The 22875-nt window shown below is 55.1% G+C and overlaps 1 protein-coding gene across 8 annotated transcripts in view; it reads right to left on the bottom strand.

Annotated features, from left to right (window-relative positions):
• The window catches only part of Bcor (BCL6 corepressor), a 52758-nt gene extending 33476 nt beyond the window's left edge, over positions 1-19282 (bottom strand). For 2 of the 8 annotated variants that reach the window (XM_027433154.2, XM_027433155.2), the window contains exon 1: positions 9259-9436. The gene's annotated coding sequence lies outside the window, so the exon portion shown is untranslated. Of the gene's footprint in view, positions 1-7795; positions 8102-8449; positions 8554-9258; positions 9440-17712; positions 17829-19034 lie in introns of those variants that run through there. The other 6 variants (XM_027433152.2, XM_027433150.2, XM_027433148.2 and 3 more) reach the window with 6 other exon arrangements.
• Between the last annotated feature and the right edge of the window lie 3593 nt (positions 19283-22875).

The following is a 22875-nucleotide window of genomic DNA, read 5'->3' on the forward strand; positions in this document are numbered from 1 at the left end:
TGTGTAAAATGCTGTTAATAAAATAATAAATACAAAGGATGGAGGCTGCTGGGTCCATGGCTGTTTTGACTGGAAATGCCTTGGCACTTGTCATGTGTTTATGGGAGGGCAGACAACTCCAAGGATTTACATAGTTTGAACATTTTTGTACTTCATTTATCCTTTCCTAAATGACGTAGGTCTTGAGCTATTTCAAGTTTGCATTTGTACAGAACTGTGAAATGCCTAGGAGTTTCTCCAATTAAAGCAAGTTTTTAAATCAGACTCAGAGCTGGAACATACTCTCGCCTGTGTCCACCCTCAGCCTCTTGGGCTCCAAAAAACAAACATCCTCAAAAACAATCCTGGGTCCTCAAGCTCCCCACCTTTGCCCCCTCGTGAAGGGCCCCCAGGGCAAAGGTTAAAGAACCTTCAGATTCCAGGCAGCTGGGCTCCACACTATAGCCATCATAGCAGTTAGGAGCATCCTGTCCACACACTACCTCTAAAATAGTGAGCTAAAACGGGGGCAAAACTGCTGGCCTGGTAAAACCCACTGCTCAACAAAACAATGTCAGCAAAGGCTGTAAGGCATTCTTTAGAAGGACCAGGGATTCGTGCCTACTGAAGCTCTTTCAGCACAAAGGCTTTTAGGGAAAGAAGAGAAGGGGGGAGGGAGGGAGGGAAGGAGGGAAGGAGGGAGGGCTCCTGTTTCAGAGCAGGCATCCCCTGAGAGTCAAGAACCAAGTGTAGCTTCAATCAAAAGCTGACTTACCCTCTGGGAGTCGAAGAGGAAACCTGATCACAGTAGCTTACTGTGATCCATACAGGTCTGGTTTTCTTCTCGTGCTAGTAATTTTTTTAAAAATACATATCGATATAAAAGAAGCAATCTCTGGCCGACTTTATTGAAAACCACATCGAGCCTTCATAACATCCGTACTTAATCCCTATCAAACCACAGCACCTCTGGCCTCTGCAGCAGGCCGTTCCTTCCCCTCTTCCAACTAGGACTTCTCCAGCAGCTCCAGTCCTCTTCCCTGAAATAATGACTGGAAAACTTGCCAAACAGCACCTAGATACCAGTTCTGGAATCAATTCCTAACCATATAATGATCCCACTTAGAGGGAAAAAATCCAAGTCGTTGCATATGGAATCCCTTAAAGGCATAAGGCAAAGAACTCTAACAAAGAGAAAGAGGAGCCCACATAGGCTGACCCAGAGAAATGTCCCTGGAGGGAGCAGCTGACCTGCATCGTTGGTCCCTGGGACACTGGCCTAGCAGGTCTTGGGGGCAACAGAGAACTGAGGAGAGCAACTTATAGAAACATGGGCAGTCATTCAGGGCAATTATTAACCCTCTGGGCCTACTATGTGCCAAGCATTGTCTTTGATCCTAAAGGTAGATAATTATTCCCAGTCATACAAATGAAGAAATGTACTGAGGCTCAGAGGCCATAAATAACTTGCCCCCAAGGTCACACAGCTAGTAAAAATGGGCCATGGTCAAACTCAGTCCTGGAGTTGCGGAGAGGAGCCAATTATTGGTCTATTTGTGTCATCTGAAATCCCCATTTTCACATATTGTCTTCACCTCAAGTAAGTTTGGAAGACTTCTTGGGTCTCAGGTGTTTACCTTGCCAGCACATGAGCCTTATGTAATTCATCCAGTATGGGCTCAGAGGCGTTTCCCCAAAACATTACAGCAATCTCTAAGGCCACTGAAAAGGCTTTCACAATTTCCCTCTACATACTACAAATCTCTCACATTGAGATGGCCCTATGTGAGGGCCAACAAGGTGCCACATTCCCTTAGGGTACTAGCCTACAGCACCTGAGTAGGTAGCCTCGCTTCTCTTTTCTCACGGAAAATGCTGACCACTGTTCCCAAGTCCAGATTTCCACCTTCAACTTGCCACATAATGCAATACATTATCTAGATAGAGCAAAAGGCCTTTGGAAGGTGTGCCTATGTACCTCTTCTAAGGCTCCAAGAAAACACCGTAGGGACAAGTGGGAGAGAAAATATCAGCCAAGTGGATTGCAAGATATCAGGCTCCACTGGGCATTCCAATGTCTCTATCAAAAGCCAACCACTGAGGCAGGCTGGAAGACTTTCCTTTTCCTTGCCAACCTTTCCTCCCAGGATATGGCCTTCAACCTTAGTGTCCCAACATCCTCTCCCCACTACCTCCTAATTTCTAGGCCCATGGCCCCCACCCCTGCTCTCGGTTGCTTTTGGAACTTTTCCACTGAAAGCTCAATCGTCACCTTTGCTCAGTGAGGACTTGTTCAGGCACTAGACACCTGGTCACCTCTGCCAGTTTCTGAGGCTCTGCTCCAGGAGAGCCTCTGAAATGAAGCCATAGAGACAGAAGGAAGGAGAGGGTCTACGTGGAAAAGGACTGCACACTCCCTTGCTCACCAGCCCAGTGGCCAGGAGGCCCAGCTGACCTGGCTCCCAGCCAGCCCTCGGCAAGTGGCTTTCTCTTTTAAAAACTTTCCAGCCTTGGCTCGCCGGCTGGAGTTTCCAGCTCCCGCCTGCCCTGGCTTGGAACTGGCCTAGCATGCCAGAATTTCTAGAGGCGATCCCCCCGCCCCCAAGTCCCTGGCAATAGGTAGGCCCGCAGACACCTTCTCCTGCTCCAATACAATCCACCAGAATTCCTCACCCCCAACATCGACCACCTGGAGTCAGCGGCTTCCCAAGCAATTGCCATCCAGCCGAGCTTGCAACCATAGCTTCCGTCGTGAGACAATTGCCTACAGTCCCATCAGTGCAACCCACTGGGCCTTGCCTAGGTGGAGGTCAGGCTTAGCCCCTAACACATTCACGCCCACTAGGTCTACCGCTCCAGAGGGAGGGGAAGGAGCAAGGAGGGAAAGGAGAAGGGCTGCCTTTTTTCCCCTTCTTCCTTTCTCTCTTCAGGTTTTGGTGTCCCTGGCACCATAGCAAAGGCCTGACAGAGCCAGAACAATAGAAATGGGAGGTGGGGAGTGCCGGAAATGGTGCAAGAAGACCCCCTATAGCCCTATAAACCTCCCCTCTCCCTTATAGTTACCGTTAGCATTAAAAGACCTAGGGTCTTCACTGCAATTGTACCTTTTTATAACTTTTTCCCTAAACTCGACTCCCTTCCCACATTTTTAAATCACAAGGTAAAGACATTCGGGAAAGTTGTAAACTGCCCCCCAAGCTCTGAGTCTCTTACCTGTTCTGCCCCTGTCGACCTAACCTGTCTCACCTCCCTCCCCCAATAGTTCCCCTGGTTTGCACCTAGACAATAAATTTAGTTTAATTTAGCTTCCGGTCTTTAATTTTAGCAGGTCTCCTTTTTGCATGCAAATCAATATGGCAATTACCATCTAAAAGCTCGCCCAGCCCCGGGTCAATGTAAATTGATCATTGTCCGCCTTCCACAAAATAACACCGGCAGTCTGTGGTGCATAATGAGATTATACTGGAAACTGTCTTTTAGATCACAAATTATATTTTATGCTGTCAGGATCTTCTCTGAGTGGACTTCTCCATTTGTCTAATCATGGGGAGCCCAGCCTGTGGGTGCTGGCTAGCAGTCCTCAGGCTCTGGAAAAAATAAGTGGCGATATACCACAAGAATCTGGATTGAGAAAACACAGAATTGAGCTTCAGCCCAGAACGGGGAACCTTGAGAAACACCCCCTGGAGAGCACCATTAACTACCACCCCACAAAATGTTGGGGATCAAGTTTGCAAAGCTGTTGGGGAAGTGAACAGGGCATGCTTTGGGCCAGGTGCTCAAGATGAACCAGGTTGAGCTACTGATGGGAGGTGGACAGAGGGCTTAACACCACACCTCTTTTGGATATCTCAGCTCCACCACCTAGGTCTCAGCAGGGAGGCCATCTCGGCAAAAAGATGAATCCCATTGGCCATCAATGCTAACCAAGTCCCTCTGACGGTGGCCAGCCGAAGCCTTCCTAAGTTTGGGACAGGTCCCCGCTAAACCGGATCCAGACTGTTCCAAGAGACTCCTCAGCCAAAACACTGCACTTACACTTTTCAGCGACTCCCAGGACACCCCTAACAAAGGGCCTTCCGAGCTCCTTTCGGAAAAGCAGTGGGAGATGCATTGAGGGTGGTTCAGGCGATTCCCCACCAAGCCTGGCTAGGTGTCTGGACCTTCGAAGAGTCCTCCAGGAAACTAGGGAGGCATTGTTAAGGGCTGCTGGTTGCTCCTGAGGACTGTATTATGGTTGGGGCAGCACTCGGGGCTTCCACACAGCCCAGCCCTGCCCCGCCTGGCCTGGGCTCCACCCAAGTGTGATCTTCCCAATAAAAACTGGAATTCCTGACTGGGTTTAAACAAAGAGGGAGCGAGGCAAATCGGTGCCCCAAGCAAACTAAACCCTAGCAGGAGTTTACATGCCCTTCTGGGGTCACTGAGGCGCCTGCTAATGCACCCAGCACAGGTCGTCCCAGGCTGGGTCTCCTCCAGCGGGAAGGCAAAATACATAATAAAAGCATACCAAAATGAAAGCATACCACTCTCTCCCTTTATTTCTCCCAGAGGGCAAGCGTCTTCCGATTGTTTCTCAGTCCTAGCCTGACACCACCTTTGCCAACAAGTCTTTACCACAGTCTCACATCTTTCTCCCTGCCACAAAGTAGAGAGCTACCGCTTTTTCCTTCACCTTCCAGCCACCCAAGGTCAAGAACTCCCAGTCTCTTCAGAATCCCTGCTACCTGGTAGGCGAGGGCAAGAACTAGAAGTAATCCTAAACAAGGGCTATCCGCCAGTTTGGGAGCTGCTTTACCATTTTCTACTGCCCAAACACATTATTTCCCTGAGAATGTGTCAATGTAGTTGCCCCAATCAGTCTTCCTCAAAGTAAAGGGGAGGTCTTGGTAATTTGGCCCCCGTATTGTGTCTAAGCATGGGTATGTATGCATGTGTGTGCCTTTTGTGCTTTTTTCCCAAGTGACCCCCTTCACATTTTTAATTGATTTTTTTTGCCTTTGCAACACAGAACTTCTGCCCATTCCCAGCTTCACAGTGTCTAGTTTTTCTTTTAGAATACCATTATACATTTCTGCATTTGCATACCCATGTTTACATTCATCTAGGCCAGTTCTTTATCTCTTATGTATATCTCTAGTTCCATTAGGTCGTAGGGACCAAAGTGTCTTGATTTGTCGCAGCACACATCATTCTGGGATACGTCTTAATCTAAGCATTCCTTCCTACTACCCAGGTTCTTTGGCTATCCCTATAATGCAGTTCATTTCCTGGCCAGACCAGCATGGCTTTACAATTTAAATGTAAATAGAGGAACCTTAGACCACAAATCTTTAAGAGGAAAAGAGGGGAAGGAATAAGTTAATTATCTATAGGGGGACCCACCCATCAATATCCAGCTCTGGAAAGAACTAACTAATGTATGTTGAGTTGTATTAAATTATAGACCATCGATACACAAATCATACATTTTTAAAAGTATCCAGACCATCCCCTATTTAGATTGTCTCCCTGAAAATGTCTGATTATAACTGTTCACAAGTTCATGGTTAAGTGTTTATATATGGACAGCTCAAGGAATGCCGTGTTCTCCCTCCAATGCATACACACTGTACTTCCCAGCCTAGCACTTCAGGCTCAGGGCCTTTAATCTGCAGCAGCCTGGGTCAGAGCCTTTGCCCAACTAACTACCTTCACTCCCTTTGAGTCTCCCCCACACAGGCCAGTCCCTCTAGGAAGCAGGTTTTCATAGCCTGCTCTCAAACTCAGATCCTTAAGTGAGGGTGCCCATTTTGGGTTCCCAGCTCCCCCAATAAGTACCGAGTTAAGCTAGTTCCTCTGCCTAGCAGCTGCATTCGGTTTGTGAAAGAATCGGTGGATGCACGCACAGAAGAGAAAGAAAAACAGTAGTAGGTCTAGACCTCAGCCCTCCACCCCTGCGGACCACTCCACTTCCAGTCTCTTCTACTAGATTCCTTGTGCTTTTTCCCCCATTAAACTCTTTACCGCACTTAAAGGGTTAAGACACACACACACACACACACACACACACACACACACACACACACACACACACACACACACACACACACACACACACACACACACACACACACACACACACACACACACACACACACACACACACACACACACACACACACACACACACACACACACACACACACAACCTGCCTTCCACCCGGCTTGCTGGGCCCGCAGGCTAGCTTTAGCTTGCTCGCTCGCCGCTCTCGGGAGTCTGCTGCCTTCTCCACTGCCCCCCCCACCCCCGTCCTTCAGCCGGGAGGGAGTCTGCATGCCTGTCTAGACCGATCTATCACCCGCACACCAACAACACCCGCGAGAGCACGGAGACCCTGCTCAGGTCCCCCTGGCCCGCACGGTTCACAGCGGACGGAGTCCAGAGAGCGTAACGACGCCTGCGGGGTAGGGGGTGAAGGTCCAACAAGAATCTGGCCACCCCGAGCGCCCCGCTAGTCTTCCCCCAGACCCTATCCCCTGCGTTCGCACCACCCCGGCTACCCGGGCACAGTCACAGCTCTGCGCGCTGGGCAGTCCTATTTTTATCTTGTCTAATCCCAAACTGGGCGGGGAGCACAGGCGTCGTGCTTAGAGAACAAGAGATAGGCGAGGGAGGCGGGGAGGAGCAGCCAGGCAGCAAAGCCAGCTAGAGCGAGTTAAAGACACAGTGAAGGCAACCGCGAGCAGGAAGAAAGAGCGGGCTGTGTGGACCTCGCCGCGCTGCACGCAACGCGCAGCCCTGCGAAGTTATATTGGCCCGCCAGCTGTCCCTCACTGACCACCCCTCCCCACTTCCCAGCGGCACTCTCCGCAGCCCGGACCGCGGGGGCCCGGGCTGTGTGGGAGGCGGAGGCCAAGCCGGCCCTGCAAAGGGCTGGAGAGAATCGCTAATGAGCTGTGCGGCCCATTGATCCAGAGAACACTTCCTAATTAACTCTCAGTCACCTACTGGTGACAGCGCCTCAAAGGACAGCGCTGATCGAGCCCCAGTACAGATCTACCCGCCCAACGCCTGGTGACCGAACCCCGCGTGATCCCCTAACCGCCGCAGGCAATTTTCTGTACGCGGTGTACACCCTCACACTGAAGGCCAGCCTCAGATTAAACCTGGACGGCATATTAATCACCCCTCCGCGTAGCTCTACGCGACACAATCCAACCCAAAAATAAACACCAGAGCCAACACTGCAACCCAGACCAGGTAACAAGTCAGGGATGGAGCAGGAAGGGCCGAGAAGCCAGTATTGCCCAAGTGCCCACATACAGGCGTCTCTGAGGGCGACAATTAAAATGCCTTCCACACAAGCAGTTCTGATGGCAAAACCGAATCCAGCACCTTGTACAGGTCGATCTCTCCCGGTGATGTCCGTTTCCAATGCCACAGGAAGTGTCAGATAGCTAGAAATACCAAGTCTGTCTACTCACCACGCACCACCTTCTGGGGTGGGCCATTTCCTCATTTTTTTAAAAAAAACTCCTGGTCCATTCTTTTAGGATTTTTTTCGCCCAAGGTACTAACCTTAGAACCAAATAGCAGTACTCCTCTCCTAGCCTTCTCTGAGTAAGGGTGCGCGGGGAGGGGGCTACACAGTTAAAACGTCTAGTCTAGACGCAACCCGGCAGTACGAAAACCTATTTGAAGAGCGCTGGTTTCTTTTTGAGGTTTGTTTTCAAATAAACATAACCCTCCTCCAGTTCCTTCTTCGCTTTCCCATTTCCCCAACCCCCACCCTCTAGACGCCGGCGGCGCGCGCCTTCGCGCGCGGGCACTCACAGCTAGCTGGAGTCTAGCTGGAGGTCGCGGACTTCTGGAAAAGATTCATTAGCAGCAAATTATGGCTCGCTGGGCCTCGGTCTAAAAGCGGACGGGCTCTGTCGTCTTCGAGACGTGGGTACGTGTTCCCGTGTGCAACCGGGCAGCCAGAAGTCCGCCGGGACTACACGTGCCACTAGCCACCCTAGTACAGGGCGCTCCTAGGCTCTCTTCGTAAACAGCAGGCGCTCTTCGCGCCACCGCCCTGAGCCCCCGGGTTGGTGGTGGCTGGGCAGCGCAGCCTCCCGCCTGCTCCAAGCGCTTGGCCCTGTGCCGCCTCGCCCTCCCCGCCTCAGCCCAGGATCGCGCCCGGTGCGCAAGTTCCTCTTAGCCCAGAGCCTCCGTGTCGCCCGCCCTCCGAGTGGGACCAACTTCCTCCGGCCGCAGACTTTCACACGCCCATCAGGGCTTCCCACCAGGCTCCCTACTGCCCAGCAGAGGGCTGGGTGCTCTGCTCGCTCCCCCAGCCCTGCCCCTTGCTCCCACACAAGCAGTCTACAACCGCTCCAGGAGGTTCAGAACTTATCGACCCAAAGGACATCTCCCAAAGGGAGGAGATGGGAGGGGGGTCGAATTAGAATCTTAAAAGAACATTTACAAAACAAAGCAGCTGACCTGGCAGGCGGGAGGACTGGCCCGGTCTGAATCTCCAGCTCTCCACGGATTCCTAGTAGTTTTTTTTTTTTCCTCCTAAATCCACGTGATTCACGCTTTGGGGCAAGCCAAGAGGAAAAAAAAAAAAAAAAAAAAAAAAGAAAAGAAAAAAAAGCCGGGACTCCCCTCCAGAGTTGCGCGACGACGGCAGGTAGAGCTCGGCTCGGTCCGAGGCGCCCGCCGCACACACTAGCGCACGCCAAGCCGTCGTTCCACACGGAGGCACCACCGGCCCCAGGAGAGGCCAGACGAGGCGGCGGCGGCTGGGGGTTTTTACAGTTCTTTTCCGAGTCGAAAAAGAAAGCAGACGGGAACCCGCCGCCTCCCCTTCCTGCTAGCGAGGTAAAGCCGAGCCGAGCTTCCCAGCTTCCAGCCCAGCACCCCCCCACCCACCCACCACCACCCCCCCGCGACTGACTCCCGACGCTCGGCGACGACCGCGCTCCCGCGCAGACACACAGAGGCTGCAAACTTCCACTCGTTGAACTCCCCGTCCTCCAAGCCCCTCGGGAGGCGGCTGGTCCCCCGTTGAGTCCCTCCCTCCCTCTCTGGTGCCCACGCGGGGGCCGCTTAGGTTAGCTGCATTTTTAATAACTTACAGCTCTGATGTAAAACCGAAAGCGAGCAAGGTAGCTAAGCCTCCCGACGGGGGTCTACTGGAGTCGGAGGAGAAAATCTCCGAGGGTGGGAGTCCCGAGGGACGGGGTCGGCTGCAGTCCCCCGCGCGCCAGCCCGCGGCCTCCCCGGGGAAAGGTGTTCCGGGCACTGACCTGAAATCCCCAGTCGGGAAGTAGGCAGGGAGCCTACGATCCGGCGCTTTGAAGTTTTCCCCGGAGCGGAGTCCAGGCGGCGAGGAGGATCCGGGGGCGGCTCGCTGGGTGGACAGACGTGTGCGGGGTCGGGGGAGGGCGGCGACGTTAAGGAGCGGAGAAGGATCCCGGCCGGGGAAGCGCAGCGAGCAGCAAAGTTTGCCTTCCCCGGATGCCCGCAGCCCGCTCCCGGCGCCGCACTCGCTCGCCTCCGTCTCTCTCTGCAGCCAGCCGGCTGCCCTCGGGGTCGGCTCGGCGGAGGGGTGGGCTCTGGGCCGCGTGGGGGTGGGGCCGGGCGGGGCGGGCTGCGAGCCTCAGGGCAGGTGGCGATGGCCCCGCGCGATCCTCGCCTCCCGCTGCTGGACTGGGCTCGGTCAGCCTCAGCAGATCCCGCGCCGCCGCTGCCGCCCGCGCTCGGGCAAGAGCCCCAGCGCCATGTTGACGGTTCGCCGCGAGCGCCCGCTCGGGCTGGGTGTGTGTGTGAGTGTGTGAGAGCGAGTGTGTTGGCCAAGTCGTCCCTGCGCGGCGACAGCGCGGCTCGGGCTCTCCGCCCGGCGGCTCGCGTGCTCCCCCTTCGCCACCGCCTCGCTCCCGCTCCCGGTCGTGATGTGGGTTCCGGCGCGTCTCCCCCTCGGCCGAAGAAGAGCTCGGTCGCCGTTCAGCCCGGAGCGCGGCTCTGCCTCACCTTGCCGCTGGGAGCCCGGGCTCCGTCTGCCGCCGCACGCCGCGATCCCAACGCGTCCCCCCTCCTAGGTTCCCTCCTCTTCCTCCTCCCCTCCCTCCCTCCCCGCCCTCCCTCCCTCTCAACAGCCGCCTCCCCTCCCCCTTCAGGCGCAGCGCTCGGGCGACAGCCGCCCGCCCGCCGCCGCCTCCAGCTCTCGCAAGTTTGAGCTCCCCAGTCTCCGCTCACCCTCCGCTGCGGCGCCTCCGCGGTGGGGGTTCGGGAGGGGGTGATTCCCCGGGAAAGGTTCGCCTGACTTTCCCTGGCCGTCACCGATTCCCACCCGGGTGCATTGGGGCCTCGCCACATCCGAACCCCGAACCACCTGGGCGGTGGGGTCGTGTCGTCGCCCCCTCACACACACACACACACACACACACACACACACACACTCCACCGTCCTCTGTCCTCTCCGTCCCAGCTCCGGCCGAGTTGGCTATTCATGCCCGGCCGGGGCTCACGTCCTAGGGGAGTGGAGACGACTGGGGCGGCGACGACGGCTAGGTCGGCCAACAGATCCCCAGCCCGAGGAATGGGGGGCGGCTTTCCCTGCTGCGCTCCGAGACTCCTCTTGCTACCCAGAAGGCCAGTGGAGGACCGCAATTACCATAAAGCGCCTCGCACTCCTCTCAGCCAAAGCTGTCAAACCCCAGAGGCAGGCGCCACTGCCGCCTCTCGCCACCAGCGTTGCGCTCTCCGGGCCTCAGGTCCCCTCCGAGACCCAGCCCGGCAGAGCCCTGAGTGAGCGTGGGCGTCCACCCACCCCACCTCACCCCTTCTTCCCAGAGGACCTACTTCCCCTTCAGGCACGAAGAGCTACACGTAAACACCACCGCCGGCCAACAGTGGCCATTCCGAGTCCTAACTCTGCGCCCTTGCTCCCCGGACGTTTCAATTGTGTGGGAATTATCAGGAGGGGGTGGGGAGACTGCTCCTGTGGGCACAAGGGGGTGGGAGGGCCGTAAAGGGAATTGGGATGTGCCTGAGTTCTTCCCAGTTCTTGAGCCTTTCCCGGTCCGTACCTCCTATGGCTGAAGGGTCTGCCCTCGTCTATCACCTCGGCCTCGTGAGAGTATCTCCCGCGTTTTATTTTACTTGGCCGGGAACAACTTTTGGCTTCACCGTTCAGCACATAAATTTCCACTCGGTAACGTGAAGATCCGGGCTCGGCGGCGGCGTCCAGCCTGCGCCCGCAGCAATCCAATTCAATTGACACGTATTGAGCTTCTACAGCGCACCCGGAGCAGCTCTGGGCGCCAGAAGGGGGAAGGGCTGGCAGGGGAAAGGGGGAAGCCGAGAAGCGAGGTTCCGGCCTCCCCGGAGCGCAGAGCCTCAAGGGCGAACCCAGCTCCACTTCGTGGAGCTGGCGGGAAGGGAAGTCAGGGCACCCAGGCTGGGAGCTGACACGGAGGCCAAAGGTGACCCTATTTGGTGGTTCTATGGGGTCTTTTGATTATGGGAAGGGGGTGGAGTATCTCTTCTGACTAGGCTCAGAATGGTGCAGGCTTGATGAGAACCAAAGTCCGAAATGAAGTGGCTAGTAAACCCACACGGAAAGTTTTTAAATATCCTGGAGAGTCTACATGCCAAAAAAATAATCAAAAGCATCTCAAGTTGATTACTAAGTCAAGGTCAAGGCCAAAATCATCTCTAGCTAGAAGATATTTTCCCTTTTAAAAATGAGGCCCACTACTGACTGTGGGTCTGATATTAGGTGCAATTTTATTCATTCTGTTTTAGTTCTCAGCACATTGTTATAAAAACAGCCCTTCTCAAAGCAGAAGTGAAACATCTCTACCGTTTGAAACCCGAAACTTCGAGCAGAGTTAAATCTTCATGCTCCAGAGCTGCTTGTAACAACTGATGCAAAAGACAGGCAGGCAGGCAGGCCGGCCAGTGAGCTGTGCCTAGCCATGCTGGGCTGCTAATGCGTCCAGGACCCGCGCCTGCAGAATGGAATGCCTGCCTTTTTCTTCCTGGTGTTTCTGGGGGGTGGGTGTCTCTGAAAGCTAACCTACACGTTTTTTTAATCTCCTGCAACAAGCAGAAAGACACCTGGACTATTATGCTGTAAAGCTATTTTTTATAAAGACGTTTTAAGGCTAGACATTAAAAGTTATTAGACTGAACGCATGCGAGTTACAGACACAGCTGGGGGAAAGGCCGCTGGTTGTGTGTTGTAGCAACAATTCTTTTTGTAGAGACTCCTTTTATTCAAAACAAGTCTAAAATAACCGGGAAAGCTGGAGTTGGGTATTTGTGGGGGAAACTCTGTACACGGTTCCAGGCAGAAAGGCCGCTGCTGTGCTGCTGTGGGATGGGCTGGAGGGCTGGTCTGGGAGAGAACAGCAGAGCAGTGCCAGGCTCATCCGGCTCGGTTAGGCTGCACCGCAGAAGCCCTGGCTCAATGCCCAGCCACCTTCTCTCCCCCTCTTCTCACCTCCGAACTCTCCCAGGAACAGGCTTTTCCCAGAGTCCGAGTCACATTAACTGTCCAGAACTTTTGGAAAATCCAGAAGCCAAGCACGGAGCCTGAGGCCTCTCTGAATCCCAGGGCCTCCTGGGACTGCTGACAAAGGGGCCTGTTTGTCTAACTTTAAGTTCTAGAGCTAAAATGAATTGGGGTGGGGGGTGCTATAAGGGCAACGGGGCCTTGGAGAGGGCTGACTGCTTGAGAAATTTGATGCTGGAGACAAACAGGCCAGTAAATTTGCCTTTGACATAATTTGTGGCAGTTTACCCCCTCTACTTTAAGGGGGTCTCTGGACTCTATGGTGTTCTCCAATTGGGATGGTGGGATTAAAGGCTTTCTCTCCCATCTCCTAGGATGCATTTTGCAATTTCATGGGCTTTAAAAAAATATCTTATTAAGGGACTCCTAGAGGTGCCTGAGTGAATGAGAGAGAGAGAGAGAGAGAGAGAGAGAGAGAGAGAGAGAGAGAGAGTGTGTGTGTGTGTGTGTGTGTGTGTGTGTGTGTGTGATTCACTGAGAATTAAAATGTGAGATCTTCCCCAGTTCCCTTAAGTGGAGAAGGATCACACCTATTGGCCTGGTTTGTCAGAATTGTTGCCTGTGAAGAGAAAGCTGTCAAAAGGCAGTCCCATCTTGCATCCTTACTCAGGGGGTCACTGTCAAGATCCAAAGATGCCTGGGGTCTACCTCATATTCTCAAGGTCTGGCTCTTCCTCTGTCCTCTCAACTGCCCTCCTCCATGTCCCTCTGGAACTGACCCCAGTGTCAGGCCTCTGAAAGGGGAGGATTTCAATGAAAGCAGAGGAATAGATGGACTGGATGAGCAACGAGCACAAGGGAGGGGAGGCCCCTGCAGCCAGCTGAAAAATAAATCAGCAAGGAAATGAGAAGTACCCTGAGGTGGAGCTACGGAGACTGCCCCTCCCCCACCAGCCTCATTCCCCCCCCCCCAGTCTTGTGATTATAGCATATGGCTGGACTTCAGACTCCCAGGCTGAAGATTCTAAGCAGGCTTTGCAACTGGGAAAGTAAACTGGAGCTTCTGGGAGCAAACTTGAAACCTGCCTGCCCTTTTCTGGTTCTGCTAACTACAAGATCTGCCAGGCTTCCACCAGTCTGGCTACTCCTAGGCCTGGAGTAAGGCCTTCCATTCTGTCATGAGGTCCTACCTGCAATTAGGGGCATTCTGGGTTCCCTAACTGTATGTATGGTGGGGGTTCATTTATGACAGGTATGTGTAGAATAGAAATCCTAGTTCTCTAGGCATCCTCAGCTATTTTTTTCCCCTGCCTTTAACACTTGATACTGGAGTAACTGGAATACTGCACACTTGAATAGTAAAGATGATACATTTTTAGTTTATACAATGTAACTATCTTTTTTAAAAAAAAATAAATACCCACACTGTCTTCCTTTCAAAACTCAAATGAAGTAACAACTGGAGGCCTATCCTTGACCCTAGGGATTTTACTAATTGTGAAATATTAGAGAGCTGCCTTCCCAGGCAGAAAACTGTTGGACTTGGGGTTGGATGGGATAATTGCCTTTGGAGAGTGGGAGGCCCAAAGAACAGAACCAACATGGTTCACAGAAACACCAGAAAATTCCTGGTCTAGGCTACATTTATGTCAGGCCCTGAACTCTGGGATCTCCAAGTCTACACTGTTATTGCCAAAGCCTGCCTGGGTGTTGATCAGATGGCATAGTGGGCTTTGGGGAAGGGTCTGTCCCCTCCAAAGCCGGATACTACTACAGATCAACCCTGACACTACCTCCAGGTCAGGGTTCTTTCTTGCTAGGCCCTCTAGTGCATATTTTACCCTGCTTGGGGCGGCAGAGAGTAGAAGCACAAGAGAAGGGGGGTAGTCAAGTTGCCAAATAGTTGCCCTCACACTCAGCATACCTGCTTTCAGCCCCAACCATTTTTAATTGAGCTTCTCTTCTCAGCTTCCTCAGGGGCCACCTGGGAACTGGAGGGCTGCCACTACCAGCCTCTCACTTATAGTAAGAAAGGGCTACAGGCCAGCAGATAGAAAAGCAGAACTGGTGTAGCTCTAAGCAACTGAGACCCCTCACAATACATACACACCCAAAGTTGGGTTCAGAAGTGATTGGCGTGGGCTGGTCACCGAGGGGTAGTCCTGGCCAGTAGCACAAGTCCGGGAATCCCAAATGGTTTAAATTAATCTGTGGCACAATTTACCTGATTCTGTTCCTCCCCAAGGCCCATTCTGCTGTGCCCTCTCCCCACACCCCAGCGTCTCCAGCTTGTTAGCGACCCCACAGCCCCCATGCCTCGATTGAAGGGAGCAAGGATGGAGAGTGGTGTTCATTGCCAGGCCTGAGAGAACGTTCCCCGTGTGTGGGGCAGCGGTGGGAGGAGGCTAATGCATAATGCACCGCGCCTGGAAGCCTGGCCATTAGCGGCCTGTCGGTGACACAGACAAACGACTGAGAGGGAGGAGATCCAGCAAGCTCTGGAGTTTAAATATACCAGCTTGGAGGGGAAATGCCATGATTTAAAAGTGTGTGTTTGCAGACACCCGCATATATTTTAATGATTTCCAGCAGGCTGCACGTCCCAGCTCTGCATCCCACCCGCCACCCCCCCAACGGAGGCTATGTGTAGAAGAGAGGGTGAAGGTACAGTACTGACAGTTTGGGGGGAGAGATGAACGGGAGAGGTTAGTAAACAGAGTACTGAGAAAAAAGAGGCCTTGGGAAGCTGCCCAAGCCAAAGCCATACGGGTTTTTGTTTTTGTTTAATTCTTCTTTTTAAAAAAGAAATCTGGTCATGGTGCCAGCTGGGACTGGACCCTGGGCACTGTACAAGAAAGGCCTAAAGGAAATAAACTGTCACCCTTCTTTCCCCAAGGACCCCACATATTAGAATCTTCCTGTTCTACTGACAATCCAGAGACCTCCTTCCTGCCCGTTTAACACACCAATGTTTTTTAGCAATTAAGGCGAGAAGGGGGTGGGGATAAAGATAAGCCAATTTTTTTCCGCCATGCAAGTGTGAAAGATAAGATAAGGCTAAGCTGGGGCAAAGCGGCTGCTTACAACCTCCCCTCAGCGATTTTGATCGGTCACTTCTTATCTCGAAAAAATGCTCCTTTCGAAACTGCATCAAAAAAGAAAAAAGCTGAAGGAAAGCGTTTTCATTTGGAAGTGACATTTAAAACCCACCTCCCTTCCACCAACAACCCCTCTCCAATGGCGAGGATCCCCAGGAAAAGTCGCACCTCTACTGCAGGGTTCCAGGCTTTTTCGTGGGGGGCAGGATTTCTAGTGTAATTAAGCTGAATAAAACCAGGGATGCATGATGAGGATTTATTCTGCATCCTGCACAAGCTTGCAAAGGCAGTTTTCTTCTTTTAGTTACTGGTCTAGGTTTATGTTTCACCAATCGAGCCGACGTGTTGAAACTAAACAGGTAGCTGTATTTTGGAGGGTCATATAACTATGTCAACAACGAGGTGGCTGTTAATTGGAAATAATAAGAAACTCTGCTGATCTTCGCAAACCCCCTGTAAAGGGAGGAAAAAACATCACAGGGCCCAGACCCTGAGAACTCCCAGCTAAACTAGACCCTCCCAGAGTTTTAGCAATCCTTTTCTCTTCACAGGGATCTCACTGAGGGATTTCCGGAAGACTTTCTATTTGTTGAAGGTTTTGGTATCGAGGTCCAAGCACTCAGGATGGCCAGCAAATTCCCCCCAGCCAAGCTGCTGGCCCCAGATCGCAAGCGGCAAAGGAGGCCGGTCCTCCAGGCCAAGCTGGGCCTTTGCCCACCACCGGCTCGACGCTTTCAGGCACCTTCTCCGGTCTGCACCCTGGAGCCAGGCTCCCCGAGTCTGCCCTCCCGGGGCCAGGACACAGGACCCAAAGCCCAGGGCCAGCCGCAGCCGGATTGTCCCCAGGGAGCCGAAACCACCGGTCGGGGAAACCCCTCCTCTTGCCCTTCCCCGAAGAGCCTGGTTGCGGCGTCAGCGCAGAGAGAGCGGGCATCTGCTGACAGCGGGGCCTCTCAGGAGGCCCACACGCGTCCCATTAGTCAGCTCGAGTTCCCCTCGGGCGAGCCGTCTGGCACGGCCTCGAGGCCCGGTTCGGGCAGGGAGGGGGTGCGGGGTGGCAGCGAGCTCCACGGGACCTGGCCCGACTTGGTTCCGCGTTCCTGGACCCGTGGGGAAGCTGGGCCGGCGGGCCAGGCCGCTCCCTGGCGGGCTCCCGGCGCTGAGCTGCGCTTCACGTGCCCGCCATAGCAGCGGCGCGGGGAGAAGGGGCTGGGAGGCGAGCAGCCCCTCCCGCAGGGTCCCCGACCCCCGCCTCCCCGTGGGGGAACTGGGCGGGGACCACCCCGAAGCCCCCATCTCCGCACAAGGTGAAGGCGACGTCGCCAGACGCCCAGAGGCTCTAAGGGCGCCGCTCCGAGAGCTGAGCGGCGGCGGTGGCGGTGGCGGCGGCAGCCAGGGGAGAGTGCTCCTCGCGGCCGCGCCGGGAACTTCCCGGCCGCCCCGCCGCCGCAGTCACGGGGACCGGAAACCCTCCCGCCACCCCGAACGGCCTGCTCTGGCCCCCAGGGTAGTTCCAGACGAGAGCTGGCCGCCCGGCAACCCAGATCCCTCCTGGCTCCAGGCGACTGTCCGCACCCTGGAATAACCCCATTTAAGCACGGAGGACCCTCCCCGCGGTCCGATGAGGCGTCCCTCAGTTACAACCACCAACACGCCCCCCCCACCTCCTCTCTCGGCCCCGCAGCTGGGACAGGAGGGGGTCGGAGCCGCCACTCCGGCCAGGCAGGAACACCTGCTCCGGGCCCTGCAGCTGGGCGCATGGTGCTGGGAGAAGCTGCCTACTGTTGTGTACAGAGATCGCGGAACAGAAAATGGGGCTCCAAAGCAGTGGGGTCGCATCCCCCTCCGTTTCCTACCTACTCTGGCCGGTCAAACCCAAAGCCAGAGGGCTTGCTGAGGGCCCTGGTCTCCCTGAGAGTCTTAGGGTAGCAACACCTGAAATCCAGCTTCTGGCCTTAAGAGGTCGTTCGCAATCACATGGGGCAAAAGCCAGTTGTGGGAACCTTCCCCAATGTCCACCCCAGCTCTTCAACCCAGACACTCATCTGCCCCACGCATTCTCGCCTCGTGCCGCGGACGGCAGTAGGTCAGGATGGCACCAGCATCTCCCCCCTTTCCCGAGGGACAGAGAGTCTGGTACGGACCTCCGGCTTTGCCACTGCGCGTGGGGGAGGGCCAAGGGGTCCTCCCCATCTTCTGGATGCCCGGGGTCGGGCGGCGGAGCTAACCTGCGTGGCTGTCCCAGCCTTACCCCGCCCCCGTCCGGCCCTCTCCGACTTCCCTGGCCCAGGGCCCGGCCGGGGAAGGCGTTGTTTTGCCAGCGGGAGCCGAGCGAGTGCGCAGAGAAAAGCCACCCTGCTCTAATGAGAGTGCACACAGCGCTGCAGCGAGGAGGAGGATTACCCGGCGGGCGGGGGAGGGGAGCGCGGGCCGGGGCCGCGGGCGGCGTGTGCGGCGGCCCCGCGGGCCCGGAGTCCCCGCCTGTCTGGCTGCTAATCGCACGCTTTCTGCTGTTACGGAGGCAGGCGGGAGCTGGCGGCCGAGCCCAGAGCCGGCGACTCGGCGGGTGACACGGAAACATGGCGCAGCGCGCCCGCCCTCCCCGCGCTCCGCCTCCCGCCTCGCACTTCCTCCCGCCTGCGCGGCTTTTGCAGTTCTAATGCTCTGCTTTCGGCCTGGCACCATTACGCTAGCAGACGCTTCTCTGCGGCCTCGCGCGTCTCTTTCCCCTTTGTTTTCAGGGTCTATAGAAAAGGTTTGCTTTTGTCCCGAGCTCTCTCGTTAAACCAAACTTGTGGTGGCAACGGAAGGCAGTGCGGGCGGGGAGGGGCCAGGGTATTTTGGCAGTAACAGACCAGAGCGTGGTGGAAACTTCTCTCGCAGGGTTCCCCGCCACTGCCTTCCTACCCCCACCCCCACTCACAGACCAGCCGCCCCGCCGACGCTTCTCTCTTGAGAGCCCCCCCCCACGCTCCAGAAAGGAGGCCTGAGCCACAGAAACTGTGACCACAAGCCTTCGAAGAGACCAGGGTTCGTGCCTGTGACCCCCAGACTTTTGGCACGCAATGACCTTGCTCTTTGCGGCTTTTACTTGACTTAGCTTTCCTTGGGTCATTTGGGGCCCTGTATCTCAGTCGGTTGGTAAAGAAAAAAGAGGAGCAAAGTAAAGTGGGGGTGATTGTTATTTTTAAAAGGTCCGCTGTAATAGTGCCCTTTACTGCAGGCCTCCTTTATCGGGTCTAGGGCTAGAAGAGGGAAGCACGGACTCAAATGACAAATGATAGAAAACCTACTCCTTGGTGGCTGGTCACCTCACCCACACTCACTCAGCGAGGCCTCCTGGGAAGACCCTGCAGAGTGGGGAAGACCTAGCTCCCTCTGTTCAGATGCCAAACCTTCCTCTCTCCAGGAGAGAAATCTGGACCACCCCTCCCCCCCAAGGCGCACTCCCAAGACCCAGACCCACGCGTATGTTGTGGCTTTCTGCACTGGAGCTGCTCAGGCGGCAATTTTTTAAGCCTGCAATTAAGCGAGGCGTCGCCGTGTCCTCTGCTAGTGTCGATCCTGTCAGTCGCACATGGCCTTGGTGCTCCGGTCCGAGGCCCCGCGATTAGTCACAGGCTCGCTTCGCTCCTTCCCTAATCCGCCTCTGCAGGCAGCCTGGGGACGCGGCCGACTAGGCGGCGCTGGCAGGGAGCCACCGCACACGGGGCGGGACTCCTGGTTAGTGCCAGCCCCACTGCACCCGAGCCAGCGCGGGCCCCGAGGTGCGGGATTGAGCCCCCCCTACCGCCCCCTGGTGGGGCGCCGGCGTCCCTCCTCCTCCCGCCCCTCTCCTGGGCCTGCAAGATCTATTTGTGTGGTGTCATTTGCATAAAAATAGGACAAGTGTTTCAGTGCGTTCGAACGCGGGAGGCGAAATCCTTATTGATGTGTCTGTGTGGAGCCTCCGGTTGTCGGAGCAGTTTGATTTAGGGTGTTTGTGTTGCCTTCTACGAGAAATGAGAGGAAATCCTGTGCAACGCTTAAGGCGGCCAGGGCCCCCTGGAGCATCCCCCTCCGCGCGGCTGGGAATAGTGCATGGCTTGGGCCCCAGAACACCAAGTCTACAACGGGCAGGTTGAGGGCCAGGCGGGCGGCCTATTATGACTCATAAAACCAGGCGGCCTAATCACCAGCTGCCAATCTATTTACATGTGGCGCTTCCCAAGGCACCCTTCTTCGTTCAGGCCGGGCCTCCCGCGGGTTCGCCGCGGACACGGCTACAGTCTCCCAGTGGAAGCTAACCAAGTGGTCGTTCCTTCCCGTCGGTAGCCCGGCTTCCCCTTCGAGGCGACCCCTGCTCTCTAGGCCTCTGCGCCTCTTTCCAGCAACTCCTCAGCCTGGACAAATAGCTTGGGAGGGCGACGGCCTCTCGGAGCCAGTAAATCAATCATTAACTCCCTCGCGAAGCCAGGCCAAGGGAGGGGGCGGTGGCCAGAACCCAGTGCGTGGGGCAAGAGCAAGGCCCCCTACCCTGGGCGGAGAGGCATCCCCGCGCCAGCGAACAGATGCTTGAAGACAGCTTCCTCCAGCTCTTCCCGGTCTCCTCCCGAAGCCTCAGCCCTCTGGGCCTTTCAAGCCTCACCGCGCCTTGCCGGGCAGGTTAGGTTACTGCGCAACCCCTTGGCTTCGGGCTTCTCAGACTGCTGTCCCTAGGAGAGTGTGCCGTACTGGGCTAGTTCCCCGGATCCATTGGGGCTCCACACGACTCCGGCTTTGCCAAACCTAGCTCTGATCCGGTGGACCTGTCTCCCGAGGCATGCTCCCTTGGAGCCCTCGGTGGCTCTGGCACGCCAAGGGTTAAAAAGCCCCAGATCGCCCTGACTCCTTGGTTGCACAGAGGAAATGCTGATCAAAGTGCCTACAGGGAAGGAAACACACGCACACTCGGGGCTTGGGTCGAAGGAGACCGACTCGGAGACGGCTCTCGAGTCGCCTGCCTCGAGCCGATTCCCACACTCCCGGCAAGGCGGCGGCTGCGGCGGCGGCGGCCCGCAAGATTCACCCCGCGGAGCTCTGCGTGCAGGGGCTGGGGAAGGAGGAGGGACAAGGGGGCGGGAGGCGAGCCCGGGCTGCGCGCCAAGAGGCCCGGAGCCACAGATTAGTCACCGCTCGGCTCGGAGCTCACGGGTGCGCCGGGGAAACCGGAGGGCAGGCGGCGGCCCAGCTCAGCCGGCTCCCGGGGCCTCGGCGCCGCTGCCCCCACCCCACCCCCACCCCCACCTCGCGTGCGCCTGGCGAGACTCTCCGGGACTCTCACAGCAGAGATCCACTTGTCAGTTCAAGGGCAGGACTGAAACTGCAAGCTGAGTCTTGCGAACAGGAAATTTCTCATTGACAAGGTGCTACGCCCCCCCCCCCCGCATCTCGCACCCCCCCACACACACACACCCGGCGCTCAACAAGGCTTTGAAACAAAACCAAACCCCAGCACGAGCAGCCGGGGTGCTCACTCGGCCTCGATCGTCTCGGCGTCTCCCGCCCCTCAGAGTCCCAAGCCCGGCGCCAGCACACTGGCTCGGCGGATGGGCTCGGCTAGGGGCCCCACGGAGGGCGCAATCATCGGTGCAGGACCGGAGCAGGGGCGCTGGGCCCCGGAAGCCCTGTGCCTTCTCGGGGATTGAACCCGGCCGATGAGCTTTGTGCTGGATGGCCTCCGGGTCAACACTCTGCGGGGAGGGGGAGCTGGGAGGCCGCAGCGAATATCGCTGCAGGATCCAGGGAGGGCTGCGAGCTCGGCCTGGTAAAGTTCCTGTGGAAACTCCATGTTTTTAAACTCCAGCGGCGTTGCAGGAGGGGGAGAGGGGAACGCGCCGAGCACCAAGGGCGACCAGCACCCGCCTGGCGCTCCAGGGGAACCTGGCCCGAGCCTCTCCCTAGCCCACTGCGCGTCTGCAGGGCTGGCAGGGCCATGCCCCTGGAGCAAAGTCTTTTTTGTATTCCCCTTTTCCTCCGCTCTCCAAGGGAAATTCATTAACCCGTTTTATTTACTGAGACGAAGGCTGCCTTTTTAGGGGGCCCTGATATTCTGGGTAATTTCGTATTTGACACGTGTAAATACTTAGTACTCTCAGGTAAGGTCAAATTATTTATCATCTTAATTTATATTTCAATAGGCCTACAATTTAGAGTCGAGAAATGCCTCCTTATGAATCATTATGGTCTATTAGAGGAACTAATGTCTAAACAGCACTATTTGGGAGGGAATCACTTATGTTGACATTTAAATGGCTCTTCAATAGTTAAAAAAAAAGGCATTCGAGTGCCTTTGATTAAATATACAATTTACAAGACCATCAGCAAAACCATCAGGACTATAAATTCTAGGGGATTTTTATTTATTTTCAATTTTTCCAAAGCCTTCCAGGACATATATGACATTTTCTATGGGAAAAAAATCACACAAATGTCAGACAATTCTCCCCCCCCATACACACACCCCTAATCAAGGGCCCCAGATCCTGTACCTTAATGACAAACTTAACCACTTTTTAGCACTATTGTAGGTAACATGTAAAAAGCAGCTTACCTATCTTGCTGAAAGCCAACCATCCATCCTGATGTCACCACAGCACTCAGAACACCCTCCTGTTGCTTTACCGTCCTCTATTCCTGCTTATATAAACTCCAGTCTCTTCCTGGCTGTCTCCATTATGACTCCGTAGTGCTCATTTGCTCAAAGAATCTCCTGTGATGCAACATCTCTTTCATGGCCTCAGATTTGCCTCGTATATGTGTATATATGTATGTCTGTTTTCCAAGACAGCCGGACCCCTTGAAAAAGATACATACCTACACCCACAGTAACATTTCCATTTCCTTACTTTATTTTTGTGTTTTGAGGCAGGACCTCTCTACATAGCCCTAGCTGTCCTGGAACTCACTAGGTAGACCAGGCTAGCCTCAGAGATCCTCCTGCCTCTGCCTTCTGAGTAATGGGGATCAAAAGTGGGTGTCACTACCCAGCTTTTAAAATCTTTGTTTTCCTTAACTTCCCAGAGGCACTTAGCACACCCTTAACCCCAATCCCTAACTGCTCCCTCTTATTGGCAGAATACACAGGTGTTTTTGTCCAGGCTGAAAGCCACTTTCAGTTTCTTTCTGGGCTCTTGTCTCTGGTCTTCCAGTGGTCTTGGGCCTGGATACTCCCCTCCTCCATGACAAACCTCTCACTTGGTGATTCTTGGTTTATTTTTTTCCCAACTTCCAGGCCACCATATAAAACTGCAGACCAGGTATTTCACCTCAGTATCCATATTCAGCTT

Source organism: Cricetulus griseus, chromosome X, assembly GCF_003668045.3.
Source record: "Cricetulus griseus strain 17A/GY chromosome X, alternate assembly CriGri-PICRH-1.0, whole genome shotgun sequence".
NCBI classification, from domain to species: Eukaryota; Metazoa; Chordata; class Mammalia; order Rodentia; family Cricetidae; genus Cricetulus; species Cricetulus griseus.